General features: G+C 43.6%; 1 protein-coding gene and 1 long non-coding RNA gene across 5 annotated transcripts in view; one reads left to right on the forward strand and one right to left on the reverse strand.

Moving 5' to 3' along the window:
- The window catches only part of RALGPS2 (Ral GEF with PH domain and SH3 binding motif 2), a 785,699-nt gene extending 777,150 nt beyond the window's left edge, over window positions 1-8,549 (reverse strand). For 2 of the 4 annotated variants that reach the window (XM_029618596.1, XM_029618593.1), the window contains exon 1: window positions 8,229-8,549. The gene's annotated coding sequence lies outside the window, so the exon portion shown is untranslated. The remainder of the gene's footprint in view (window positions 1-8,228) is intronic. The other 2 variants (XM_029618595.1, XM_029618592.1) reach the window with 2 other exon arrangements.
- A 59-nt stretch (window positions 8,550-8,608) lies between these two features.
- Window positions 8,609-12,299, forward strand: part of LOC115100238 — a 51,206-nt gene continuing 47,515 nt past the window's right edge. The window contains exon 1 of the long non-coding RNA XR_003859003.1: window positions 8,609-8,686. This is a non-coding gene — a long non-coding RNA (uncharacterized LOC115100238). The remainder of the gene's footprint in view (window positions 8,687-12,299) is intronic.

A 12,299-nucleotide genomic window follows, 5' to 3' on the forward strand; every position in this document is an offset into this window, starting at 1 on the left:
GTAATTTTTTGCACACTGCAGTAAAAAGGCTAGCACCGGCCCTGTCAACCACATAAGGCATACTTCAGTCTGCATACTGAGAGCGACTAAAAATTATAGCTTATATCTAGGCTGCACATTTCCCCAACTCAGTGCAATACCACAGCTGTAGTAATTTCCAGATTTGCCCTCACAACCTGTAAGGATCCTCTGTGCATTTCCCATTCCTTTTTGAATTCTAGTAACAAATGAAGAAAGCATAATAAATAATTTTCTAAATTAGTGAGCAAAAATGTGTGTTTAAGCATTTTCTATATGTTGTATGTCCAATCCATGGAATATACTCGTCTGGCGTAAGGTTATATCATAGGTTTTTGTTATAAAACATTTTCATATCATCTTTTCCACTGCATAAAATTTTGAAAGGCCTGCCAACTTGGTGGTTCAGCAGTGCTGCCCCTTGCCATTCAGGGTGCGGGTTCAGTTCCCGCAGGCTGCTACCTGAATCAGCTGGGGTTGCTGTACAGGCAGGGTTTGCTAGCCCCGAGGGAGAGGGAGGAGAGAGTAATGGCAACACCTACGTAGTAGCAAGATTTAGGATGCACGATAACAGGATTCTGGAAGTTGCCCTTGTGCACAGGTCTGGGCCAAGTACTGTCACTGCAATGACTGCACTACAGTAAATTGAAAGGGAATATAAAATACGGGGGAAAAAAATCTCCCAGTAATTCTGAATAAAAGTTCATTGCGCCAGATCACAGTCCTGGTTTTGAATGAGCTGGAAGCCCATAGAAGCAGAAGTAAAACTGCTGTGTCAAGAAATTTATTTTATTTTTTTTTTTTAATATTTTCTTAACATACCAGGAATGGCTCACAAACATCTATAGACAGCTGACTGGCTAAAAAATTACTCTTAAAGAATCTTACTTATCTGGAATATATTGAGGGAGAGGAGGGTTCAATTTTAGTCAAGAGGGTTTTTACTGAATATATCACACTCAAAGCAATGACTTTCTAGAAAGGATGACTATTTTACTTAAATCAAACAAAAGTTGAGTTTAAATTACTAAAAATGGCCTCGTTCATTAATATGTAGAAAGTAAACAAAAGTCAAACTTGGTTTTTTTTAAATACCTACCCATATTTTAATTTTAGAGCATCTGATTTTACAAGTGGTATTCTGGTTGGTGACTGACACAGGGAGAAAGCTGGTCCCCACCCATCAATTTAGAAACTACTTATGCCTATATTTATTCAAGTTTTTAAAGTTACTAGAGGAAACTCGATTACAAAGAAACCACTTAAAACATTTCTTTTACAGATAATTTCCTTACAAATGATTGTCAAAGACACAGTGATACAGGGTCAAGGATGAAATCAATTATTTTGTTACATGGGGAAATTTGGGAGGTTGAGAAGAGTTTACAGTTAATGGAGGTACTACTCCTGGGGGAATTCTATGCAAAACAGTATAAATCCTGCAAACTATTTGTTCAAATAACACAATATGATCACGGTCTTTGAGTAATATCTTTTGTATTGCATTATAAAGTATTACTCAAAGATGCAGATATTTTAATTTTTTGGCTCAAAGTTTGCCCATCATTAAGACCTAGCCCCTCCACACTGCTCTTGCCCCCTACCCCTTATAGCTTTAACTTCTTTCCCCTTGCTTCATAACTCTGCCCTGTTCATTTGCTACCTCTCTCCCCCTAGCGATGACCCCCTCACATCCTTCTCCCCCACCACCTTTATATCTCTGCCCTCCACAAAACTTGAACTTCTCCCCAGCTCTCTCTGCTCCCCTCCTGCAATAATTTCTCCTCACCCCAACAAGATCTCCTAGCTTTCTCTTTCCCCTACACCCCCCCCCCCACCCCACCACTTAGGAAGACTCCCAACTTTCTGCTGTCCCTCCCAAGCTTGACTCCTGAAGGTTGCAGACCAAGAAAGCTTCCCCCTTTCCCCAGTTCCCTCCCCCCCATCCCAGCACGAATCCCTAGCTTTCTTAGTCAGCCACCCCCTCCTCTCTCCTATCTTCCCCCAAGCTCACTGTCTACCCCTATCATTCAGGCACCCCACTGCTCCTTCTTTTGTTCAGGCCATGCAGGCCAAGTCCAACGCTGCATGCTCATCTCTTCTGACCTGTGTGGGCAATGCCGATTATCCCAACTCTTTTCTGGCCTGCTGCCACTCCTTTTTGGCTTTCAGCTGACATTGATGCTATGCTTTCCCCTGTTCAGAACCATGCAAGCCTCCACTGGTGTTGCTGCTGTTTCTTGGTTCCTCTGCCTAATTCTGTGGAGTAAATGCAGAATTCTGTGTCGGATGGAAATTCTGCTCAAATTCTGTGCAACTGCACAACGTATAATTCCCCCAAGAATATGGTATGTACTAAAAAACTTGAATGTGTAAATCAGGGGTGGCCAAATTTTCACAAATCAAGAGCCAAGCAATCGGGATGCACAATACCAAAGAGCCTCATGTTTTCAAAAGATGAAGGGTGTGGGGGGAGGCCCCCTTTCAAACAAACAGTCTCTCTCCCTCTCTGTCTACTCAACCCATCCCCAGTCTCTCTCAGTCAGTTCTGTTCTGTTCCCAAACGTTTCTCTCAATCCCCCTATCCCCATCAGTCTTCTCTGTCTCAATTTCATTCTATTCATTAGTCTCTCTCATTCTTCCCACAGGTTTTTCACTCTCCACCCTGTCCCCCCAAATCTTTCAATGTCATCTTGTTCTCACAACTCCCTCAATGTCTCAGTCCTACCAAGCTCTCTTGCAATCCTTCCACCATGTCCCCACCTGTCTCTGACTAGCATCATCTTCTTTCTCTCCCCCTATGCTCTGCCCAAATGTCTCTTATTCACATCAGTATTGCTCAATCAGCCCCAGTATAACATACCTCAAAGACCACAAGAACAATGACAGGGGCTCAGTGGCTCCAACATTAATACCTCCTTCCCACTCCTTGTGCTGTCCCCCCTCCTCACCCTCATCTACCTCCAGTATTTCCCCTGCCCCCATTCCCTCTTACTCTCTCTCTCCCTCTGACACCTTACCTCCAGTGCACTCTCTGATTCTCTCGCATCCACTATTAACCCCTTCTGGATTTCACACACCCACATTCTCCCCCCGAAAATTCACCCCCTTTTCAAGTCACTCTCCCTAGAAGCATCCACCCCCATGTGTCTCTCTGAAATCCTCCCCCCTCCAATCACCATTCCTAGCTCCGTCACCCCTCCACCTCATCACACATCTAGTTTCCTTTCCTTCCCGTCCTATCAACTCTTCTTGCTCTGTTGTCTCCTTCTCCCTTCACCCCCTCCCTGCCACCTTCAACTACCTTTGATTGTCACCTAGCCTCATCCTCACTACTGTTTTACCCCTTTAGTTCTCACTCACCCTCATCACCACCTCTGCTCCACCCTGATGCCATTTGTTTTTTCACCCTCCCTTTCCCCTAATCACAGCTGCTGACTTCTTGCACATACTTCCCCCTCTGGCTCTCTCATCTACTGCTTTTCCCATTTCTTTTGAATCCTTTCTATACCCATCCTTGGCTCTCTTATGCCACCTCCATTCCCCCCACCATATCCTGGCCCTCTTTCTCCCTCTATTCCCCCCGCAAGCCGTGGTCCCCTCAACTGCTGAACATGTAGCAGCATGGACTTTGAGGAGGAATAAAGATGCCAGAGTCTTAATTTCATTGCTGACTTCAGGGACATGGTGTTTCTCTCCCCCCCCTTCTCTTGCAACATTCACTTCTTTTCACGTCACTGCCTTAAGACATTTTCACCCCCTTGCACCGCTTTTCCTTTAAGCATTAATTTCATGCACTGCTCCCCCCAAGTATTAATCAATTACATTCATCCCCTTACCCTTCTCAGCATTCACCACCTTTCCCTTGCCACAAATTATTCTGATTTGACTGGAGCTTTGGGTGTCTGCCTCCTCCACTCTGCTGTCAGCTGAATCCCAAGTCATAGGAGCTCAGTGAGTAACTGGGTCTTGGGCTGTCTACACTCCAGCCTTTCCCCTCTAAACAGCAGACAAGAAAAGAGCACTCTACTCCAAGCAGCAGGTGGAGTGGAAGGTTGGACAGGATGGGGAGGTAATCTGGAGCAGTAAGGTGACTAGCTCTTCTTTCCTCGGCTGTCAACTCCAACCTCACCCACTCCTGTCCTCCACTGTTGACGACTGCAAATTCGGCAGTGGGGAATAGGTAAGAAAAGCTCTGTTCAGTTCTATTATGTGTACTTCCTGATCCGGACATTCCCCTCTGTCCTCTGCAGTGCTGCTCAGTTGACAAGTGGCCAGGGGAGCAAGATCCACATTTTGCACATTAAAGAGCCACATGAGGCTCCCAATCCACAGACTGGCCACCCCTGGTGTAACCTGAATGATGGTAAACTACATTTATCATGAAAAGAAATATAAATTTCAAAGCAATGAAGCAAGATTATTCAAACTGTGTATATAATTGTGCACCAGTAACTTACGTCATTCAGCATTCAAAGCGCATATCACAGAAGTATGCTAGAAGTAGCAATGTGAGATATAATAACCGAACAATAATTTGAAGAGGCACGGATATTATGGAACACTGAAGAGGAGATATCCCATTGGTATCTTTTGCAAGCATAAACATTATGGATGTTCATGAAAGACATTTTTATTGTAATCAACTTTTGAAGATTCTTGTTTCCAAATGGGATATACAGTGTGTGATAAAACATCCCCCAAAGAAGCCTTTCATTGGGTGAAACAAAGGCATTTGTCTGGTCTCTTTGATGACCAAGTGTTTGGATTTTTTTGACATTTTCCATCAGTGGACATTTTATCTCATCTCACAGCAACATGCCAATATAAAAGTCATGAACATTCCATTGTTACAGGACATTTAGATGAATGGCACTTTACCAGCTTAAAATAAGTGACGAGAGTTCTAAAAACAAGTGTTGCATATTTGTATAGTTTATTTTTTTGCATGCATTTGCATGTGAATGAGTTAGTGAATGGTGTATTATGTTTTATTTAGTACAATATGTGATTTAAAGTGAAGAGGAGTAAGGTAAGAATGTATGTACTATGGCTGTATATATGTAATGGATGTAAATGCGTTTTCATTTTGGTTAAATAAAAAAAAAGTTACAAAAAAAATAATTACTATTCAGTAAAGAGTGGTCATAGATAATAAAGGGGCCGATGCAATACAGTGCACACTGTATAACCCACAGTTAGATGCGGGTTGTATAGGCACTAACTAATCCCCTTATGCGTCTCTACAACATACGTCCAACGCGAAGTGAAACTAATAGCACGCACAACATGCAAATGCACGTGAATGAGGCTATTAGCTATTCACTCCCTATGCAAAAATTCAGCGATCAGAAATTAACGCCTGGCCAAAGCAGGTGTTAATTGCTGAGCGCTACTAAACTAGTAGAGAAAAGCAGAAAAAACTGCTTTTCTGTACTGCCTCCTACTTAATATCGTTCGGATATTAAGTAGGAGGAACAACTCTTTAAAAAAAATAATTTTAAAAAAGTTTTTAAAAAAAAGTGCTGGCAGGGCACCTCTCCTGGGAGTGTGATGCAATATTTAAATTAGGGCTCGCGCTGTCGGAGGCGCTAGGGGCGATTGCACGCCCCTAGCGCCTCGACAGCGCGAGCTGGAAAGAGGTCCTCGGTTGGTGGCTGTCCACCAGTTAAGAAAACGGAAGCTGAGTTTGTCAGCGTCCTGTTTTCCTAACCAGCGCACATGCAGGGGTTAGGAAAATTGACTGCTAAATTCAGCGTCCATTCTCCAAACCTGACTATGGGCACCAGAAGGAGTGTATAAATCAATATTAAAGTGTCGGGCACTTAATATTAGTTTATTCACTCCTTCACTTGTTGCCCATTGATCCTTTTCACTGACATTTGTCAGTGAAAGAACCAATCCCCTTTTCAGGACAGCCTTCTGAAAAGTGACTGACATGTGACAGTAAAGGGTCCAATGGGCAACAAGTGAAGAAGTGAATAAATTAATATTAAGCGCCCGACAATTTAATTTTGATTTATACACTCCTTCTGGTGCCCCTAGTCAGGTTTGGAGAATGGACACTGAATTTAGCAGTCAATTTTCCTAACCCCTGCATGTGCGCTGGTTAGGAAAACAGGACGCTGATAAACTCAGCTTCCGTTTTCTTAACCGGTGGACAGCCACCAGAGGACCTCTCTCCAGCTCATGCTGTCGAGGCGCTAGGGGTGCGCAATCGCCCCTAGCGCCTCAGACAGCGCGAGCCCTAATTTAAATATTGCATCACGCCCCCAGGAGAGGTGCCTGGGGGCACGTTATGAAAGCGGGCGCTAAACATACAGTGCAACTTTTTTGCATCAGCCCCAAAGTGATTTGTATTTAGTCCATTCAATGATATTTTAAATAATTGAAAGTTAGGGTTATAAAGTATATTGCAAGCTGAGGGGATCAATTATCTATAGTTTAGTGTGTGACATATTTGGTGTCCCCTGACCTCAAATGTGTCATTAATGCCAATTAATTTTTGTACTATATAGATTTATATAAATATTTCCAAAAGCACAACAAATGTATGGTACAAAATATATTTCAAGGAAATTTTAAATTATTTTATTTTAAATACTAGACAAAATTCATACTAGCAAAGTTTAAAAAATATACATAATATTCTTCACAAGAAAATATTTTTGGCTATCTAAATTTCCATAACAATAGATAAATCACAACATAAAAGAATCACACTATGAAGGCCCCTCAAAACTTTCAATCACAAACATTCATACACCATTTATTCCAATACACACAAAAATATCACATAATGAACAAGACTGTTATAACATACTATGTGCAAATGTCTGTACCAAAGAAGGAAACCAGGCATCATGAAATGTTCACACATCTCCTTGTATAAACAAAGCATGCAAGTTTAAGAATAGCACATAAAAAATGCATTTAGAGTCCTGTATAATATTATACAGATACAGCAGAGGATGTTACAAGTTAAGCTTGCCTAATGATAATTGTTAGAGTAGAGTTAGAAAATTATACATTATACTGGTCTCACTGGTTCTATCAGTGTCATTTTCATAACTAAAAAGTCAAAACAAAAATATTTCATGGAATTATATGCTCACTATGTATGATAGTATTTAATTAATACAACAACCCACCCCTATCAGTAACAGATACTTAATTTGTCCCAAAGAGAACAGCAACATCTATGACAAGCAGCTTGTGTTTAAATAAAGGCCTGCCCCTGTTCACCCTACCACAGACCCATACCAGCCAGTATTATCCTAACATGAACAAGGAATCTTCAGCTGTAAGTTTCAAGACAAATGGTGTTCTGTCCAGGGTCCCACCATTTCCAATTTCAGGAACAGTGGGAACTCCTATCTGTATACCCTCATCAGGAAGTTATCTGTATCTCAAAACTCTCTCCTTAGCTTGTTTTAGTAGTTTCAATATATCCTGAACTTCTACTAACCCAAAATCCCCTAGCTTTTGGACTTAAAAATACTAAATTATATAAAACCTGTAGGCCAGAATATCCATGTCACAAAATAGAGAGAGGGAAAAGGTTCAGCAACAAGGAATGTTTTATGAAAAGTATATTTATTTTGAAACAATCCCTACTAACTTTTTGAAACAAAGATCATCTAATACGAACGTGAACAGACCTGCCAAGCTTCCTTCTCTTCTTCATGCAATTCAGTGCCAATATTTCTTCTAGTAGTAGTTTCAAAATATATCTATCTTCTTATTGGCAGCTACACATCGTGCTCATGCCCCCCAAAACAAAAGGGCCAACTAATGATCTCCCTGCCCCTACCAACCCTCAAAGTGGATGGGCGAATAAAACGAGGAGAGCATGGCGGCTCTGCAGGGATGAGCGAGGATCTGGGAAACTTCGAACCCCTTGTGGGCGGCTAGACCCCGCAGGCCGAGGCCCTGCCAGAAGGAACATCTACCTCAGCGCCAGTGGACAGAGTTAAATAGCGGCGGCGGCGGAATAGCCATTCCCTCACAAGTAGCCCCAGAGCAGGACAGAACGGACCCCATGCCTCTCATAGGGTTGGGGGCGGGGAAGAAGACAGGCGCAAGCCGGGGTGAAGCGCCAAGCGCTGTCTTGACAAAGACAAGGAAACCCACAGCCGAGGCACCCCGGCCAGAGGGCCCCCTCTTCCTCACAAGGCACCTGGGTGGGGGTGGGGAGACGCAACACCAACCTGAGCCGCCGCTTTGCAGAGCGCCGGCCGAGCGCAACACCCTCCGGATCCCGGCCAGCTGAGCCGTCGGTCTCCTTCACGAATGCTCTCTCCAGATTCGCTACGCGCCACCCCCAGTCCCCTCTCCTTCATTCGGTGGCGGCGGCGGCGGCTCCAGGATGGGCGGGGCAGCGCGGCACCCTCCACCAGCGAACGAGGAGGAGCGAAGCAACGCGCACGCACGAACAGTGACGGCGCTGTAGCTACTGCCGCTGGCGCCGCGGGCTCTCTACTTCACACCAGGTTGAGTGCCGCGGGCGCGCGGCACGACGGCTATAGTACAGCTGCTCCGAGAACTGGGAGGTTGGTGCGCGCGCGACACTGCAGGCACGTGCAGGGCAGAAGTAAAGGACAGCCAACGGCTCAGACGATAGGTGCGAAGGCTGTGAGGGTGCCTAAATGTGCTCTTTTGTTTTGAGGTTAGTTTTTGGGTGGGACAGTAGGCATGAAAAGGAGGTCGGGGTTCTTCACCTCTAAGCTTAGTCACCTTTAGCTTTACTACATTTCAACTGTAGAGGCTTAGGTTCCATTTTAGGAGTTACCACCCAGGAACAAAATCCGGGCATCATAGTTGGTATTACATTGAAATCGTTGGCTCAGTGTGCGGCAGAGTCAGAACAACAAACAGAATGTTAGGAATTATTAGGCAGGAAATAGCAAATAAAACTGAGGATGTCATAGTGCTTCTGTATTGCTCAATCGTTAGACCATACCTCAAATATAGTTTGCAATTCTGGTTGCCACTTCTCAAAAAAGATATAGTTGCACTGGAGAAAGTACAGAGATGGAAGAGGAAATGATAAAGGGCATGGAACTGCTTCCCTCTGAGGAAAGGCTAAAGAGGTAGAGCTGTTAGGCTTGGGCGGGGGGGGGAATATGATAGAAGTCTACAAAATCATGAAAGGACTTGAACAGGTAAATGTAAAATGGTTATTTACTCTTTTGGATAATACAAGGACTAGGGGGGCACTCCATGAATTATCAAGTAGCACATTTAAAACAAATGGGGAAACATTATTTTTCATTCAATGCACAAGCTCTTGAATTTGTTGCCAGAGGATGTGGTTAAGGCAGGGCCGGTGCAAGAGGATTTGGCGCCCTAGGCGAGCCTTCTCTCTTGCGCCCCCCCGGGTCACGCCGCCACTTTCCGGTCTCGGCCCCGACTCCTACCTCATTCTCGATCACACCCGCCGACTGTGTGATTTTCTGGGTCACGAGCAGGTTGGGCACTGCTCGCAGCCCGCCAAATCTCCACTCCTCTTTGCCACCGCTTGCAGCCCCATATGGCTTGCACCCAGTGGCGCACCAAGGGTCTCCGGCACCCGGGGGCCAATGCATGTGTGTGCCTCTCCAGCATCCCCCCGTAATCCTTCTTGTACTAATGCTTAAGGTCACAGAAAATCAGTGGCGTCTCTAGACAGAAGAATTGTTGGGGGGGGGAGCCAAAATGACATTTCTTCATCACACCCACCTCTATAGCATGGATCCTGCTTTCAAATTGGTTATAAAAAAAAAAGTGTTAATAAAAAAGTCCAAAGGGTCTTCTGCGTAATTTTAAAAAGCTGGCCAGTTTCACACTATAAAATTATTTGATAGCCTCATTCAACTAATTCTATATGGCTAGTAGAGTGAAGTCTGGAATATATAGGAAGGGACAGAATGTCAATATAAATCCTGCACCTCCAGTTCTGTAACTCTGTGCATCCACTGAAATTCCCGCAAACAATGGAGCTTGGATGTTTCCCTTACAGCTCATCATACTAAAAGATATTTTCAAATTCTGGTGTCACCTCACAGTAACAGCAGCACAAACACCTTCCACTGCCAGGCACGTTGTGAACACACAAAACCTCGCAAAAAAGACACTCAAAATCTATACTGCAATCCCATTGTAACATAACAGTAACACCAAGGACCCAAACAACAATAACCCTACCTGTGAATAAGCAAGGGTAAATATTATACTGGGTCCTAGAATACCAATACACCACCTACTGAGGAAACAAAACAAACCCGATTGCTCTAGATCCCTATACAGACACTATATGCTAGCAGAATCTCTCATCATGGTCACACACATGGAGCAGAGACAGACCCTCACCAAATACAGAATAAAGCCACATAAAGTATAAATAGAAATGTGCAGACAAAAACTGAACTGTAAAAAGCATCATGCCAGACTCTATACAGTGTAACAATGGAAAAACAAAAATGTCACCATTCCTCATGAAACAATAATTATAAAACCATATAAATAAAATAATTTCAAAACAGCTGATGAATAGAATATCCAATAATTAAAAACTCATGCAAATTTTGAAAGCTTTACCAAACACCAATAAAATATTTCAAACAGCAGACATATGACACACTACCCAATAATTAAAATGGTAGTCAATCAAGAAAAATGAACTTAAAAAGCCACCTTTACTTACCCTCTCCAGCAGTTCTCCTACTCCTTTCCCTTGCAGGCCACACCAGAAGCGGCAGTAGCTGCTGAAGCTGTCCTCACAGTCCTCTTACCAGTCTCTTCTCTCTCTCTCACACACAAACACACACACACACCAGTCACACCCTCAGGACCAGTTTCTGACTCTTACACATCATCTCTCCAACCAGTCTCTCTCGCTCACACACACACAAGCACACACATACCAGTCATCTCCCTGATCAGTCTCCCTCACACATACACACGTCACCTCTCTGGCCAGTCTCTCTCAATCACACAATGATCTCGCACTCTCTTACTTACACAGGCTTTCAATCACACACAAGCTCTCTCTATTTCACTTACACACAAGCTCTCAATCACACACAGGCTCTCTATTTCACTTACACACAAGCTCTCAATCACACACATGCTCTCTCTATTTCACTTACACACAAGCTCTCAATCACACACATGCTCTCTCTATTTCACTTACACACAAGTTCTCAATCACACACATGCTCTCTCTATTTCACATACACACAAGTTCTCAATCACACACATGCTCTCTCTATTTCACTTACACACAAGCTTTCAATCACACACATGTTCTATCTCACTTTCAAACAGGCTCAATCGCACACATGCCCTCTCTCACAGCCACAAGCCAGCCAAAAACATGCTCCATCTCTCTTGCACACACACATTGACACACACAAGCACCCTCCCTGACTCACATATACACCACACACATATAGAAGCACTCTCCCTGTCTCACATACACATTACACTCTCACAGAAGCACCTTGCTTTCAGACTTGCATGATTTTTCACTTTGAAAGTGATGCTCCCAACCGTTAAATAAGAAAACCATATTCCTATCAGAAGGCGAAATGACACCCTTCCTTCAGGTTCTGTCCTCCCAAGGGACAGCGACCCACATCGTACAGCTTCTCTTGTTTTACACTTTCAGGCAATAAAGCAAGTGTCTTTCTTCAAACTACCAGGCGTATGATTATTCATGTGGGAGATATAGAACAGAAAGACATCTTTAGTCAGCTTCCCTTTTAAATGGGAAGATTCAGTCTTAGTCATTTAAAAATATACATTTTCTAAAAGCTTAAAAAAAAAAAAGTAAAACCGTTTCAGATTGGAACTATTCTAGTCTTCATGCTTAAATTATGCTTCAAAAAAAATACCCACCTGGCATCAATATCTTAAATTTGTGATTTTGCTGAGATGAATATTTTAAATACTTTGATGTTTGTTACTTTAGTATTTGTCTCTACCCACTTTATGACATTTTATTTTCCAGAAGAGGGATGCTTAAAATTCTGTAAAATTCTGTAAATATCGCATACATACACATACATACATACATATACACACACACACACACAAGATCGGCGCAGCTGGTCTAGCTGATCACGTGGCTGAAGAAAGGAAGATCGGCGCATCCGGAGACAAGGCGCCGAGACTTAGGGGTACCGCGGCAGGCAGGCAGCCAGCCCCCGACTCGCCCTGCCTCCCCCTCCAGTGCCACCCTCCCGACGCCCCCCTGGTGGTCTAGCGGAGGGCCCGGGAGCGATCTGACGCTCCCGGGG

Source organism: Rhinatrema bivittatum, chromosome 10 (assembly GCF_901001135.1).
Source record: "Rhinatrema bivittatum chromosome 10, aRhiBiv1.1, whole genome shotgun sequence".
Classification (NCBI taxonomy): domain Eukaryota; kingdom Metazoa; phylum Chordata; class Amphibia; order Gymnophiona; family Rhinatrematidae; genus Rhinatrema; species Rhinatrema bivittatum.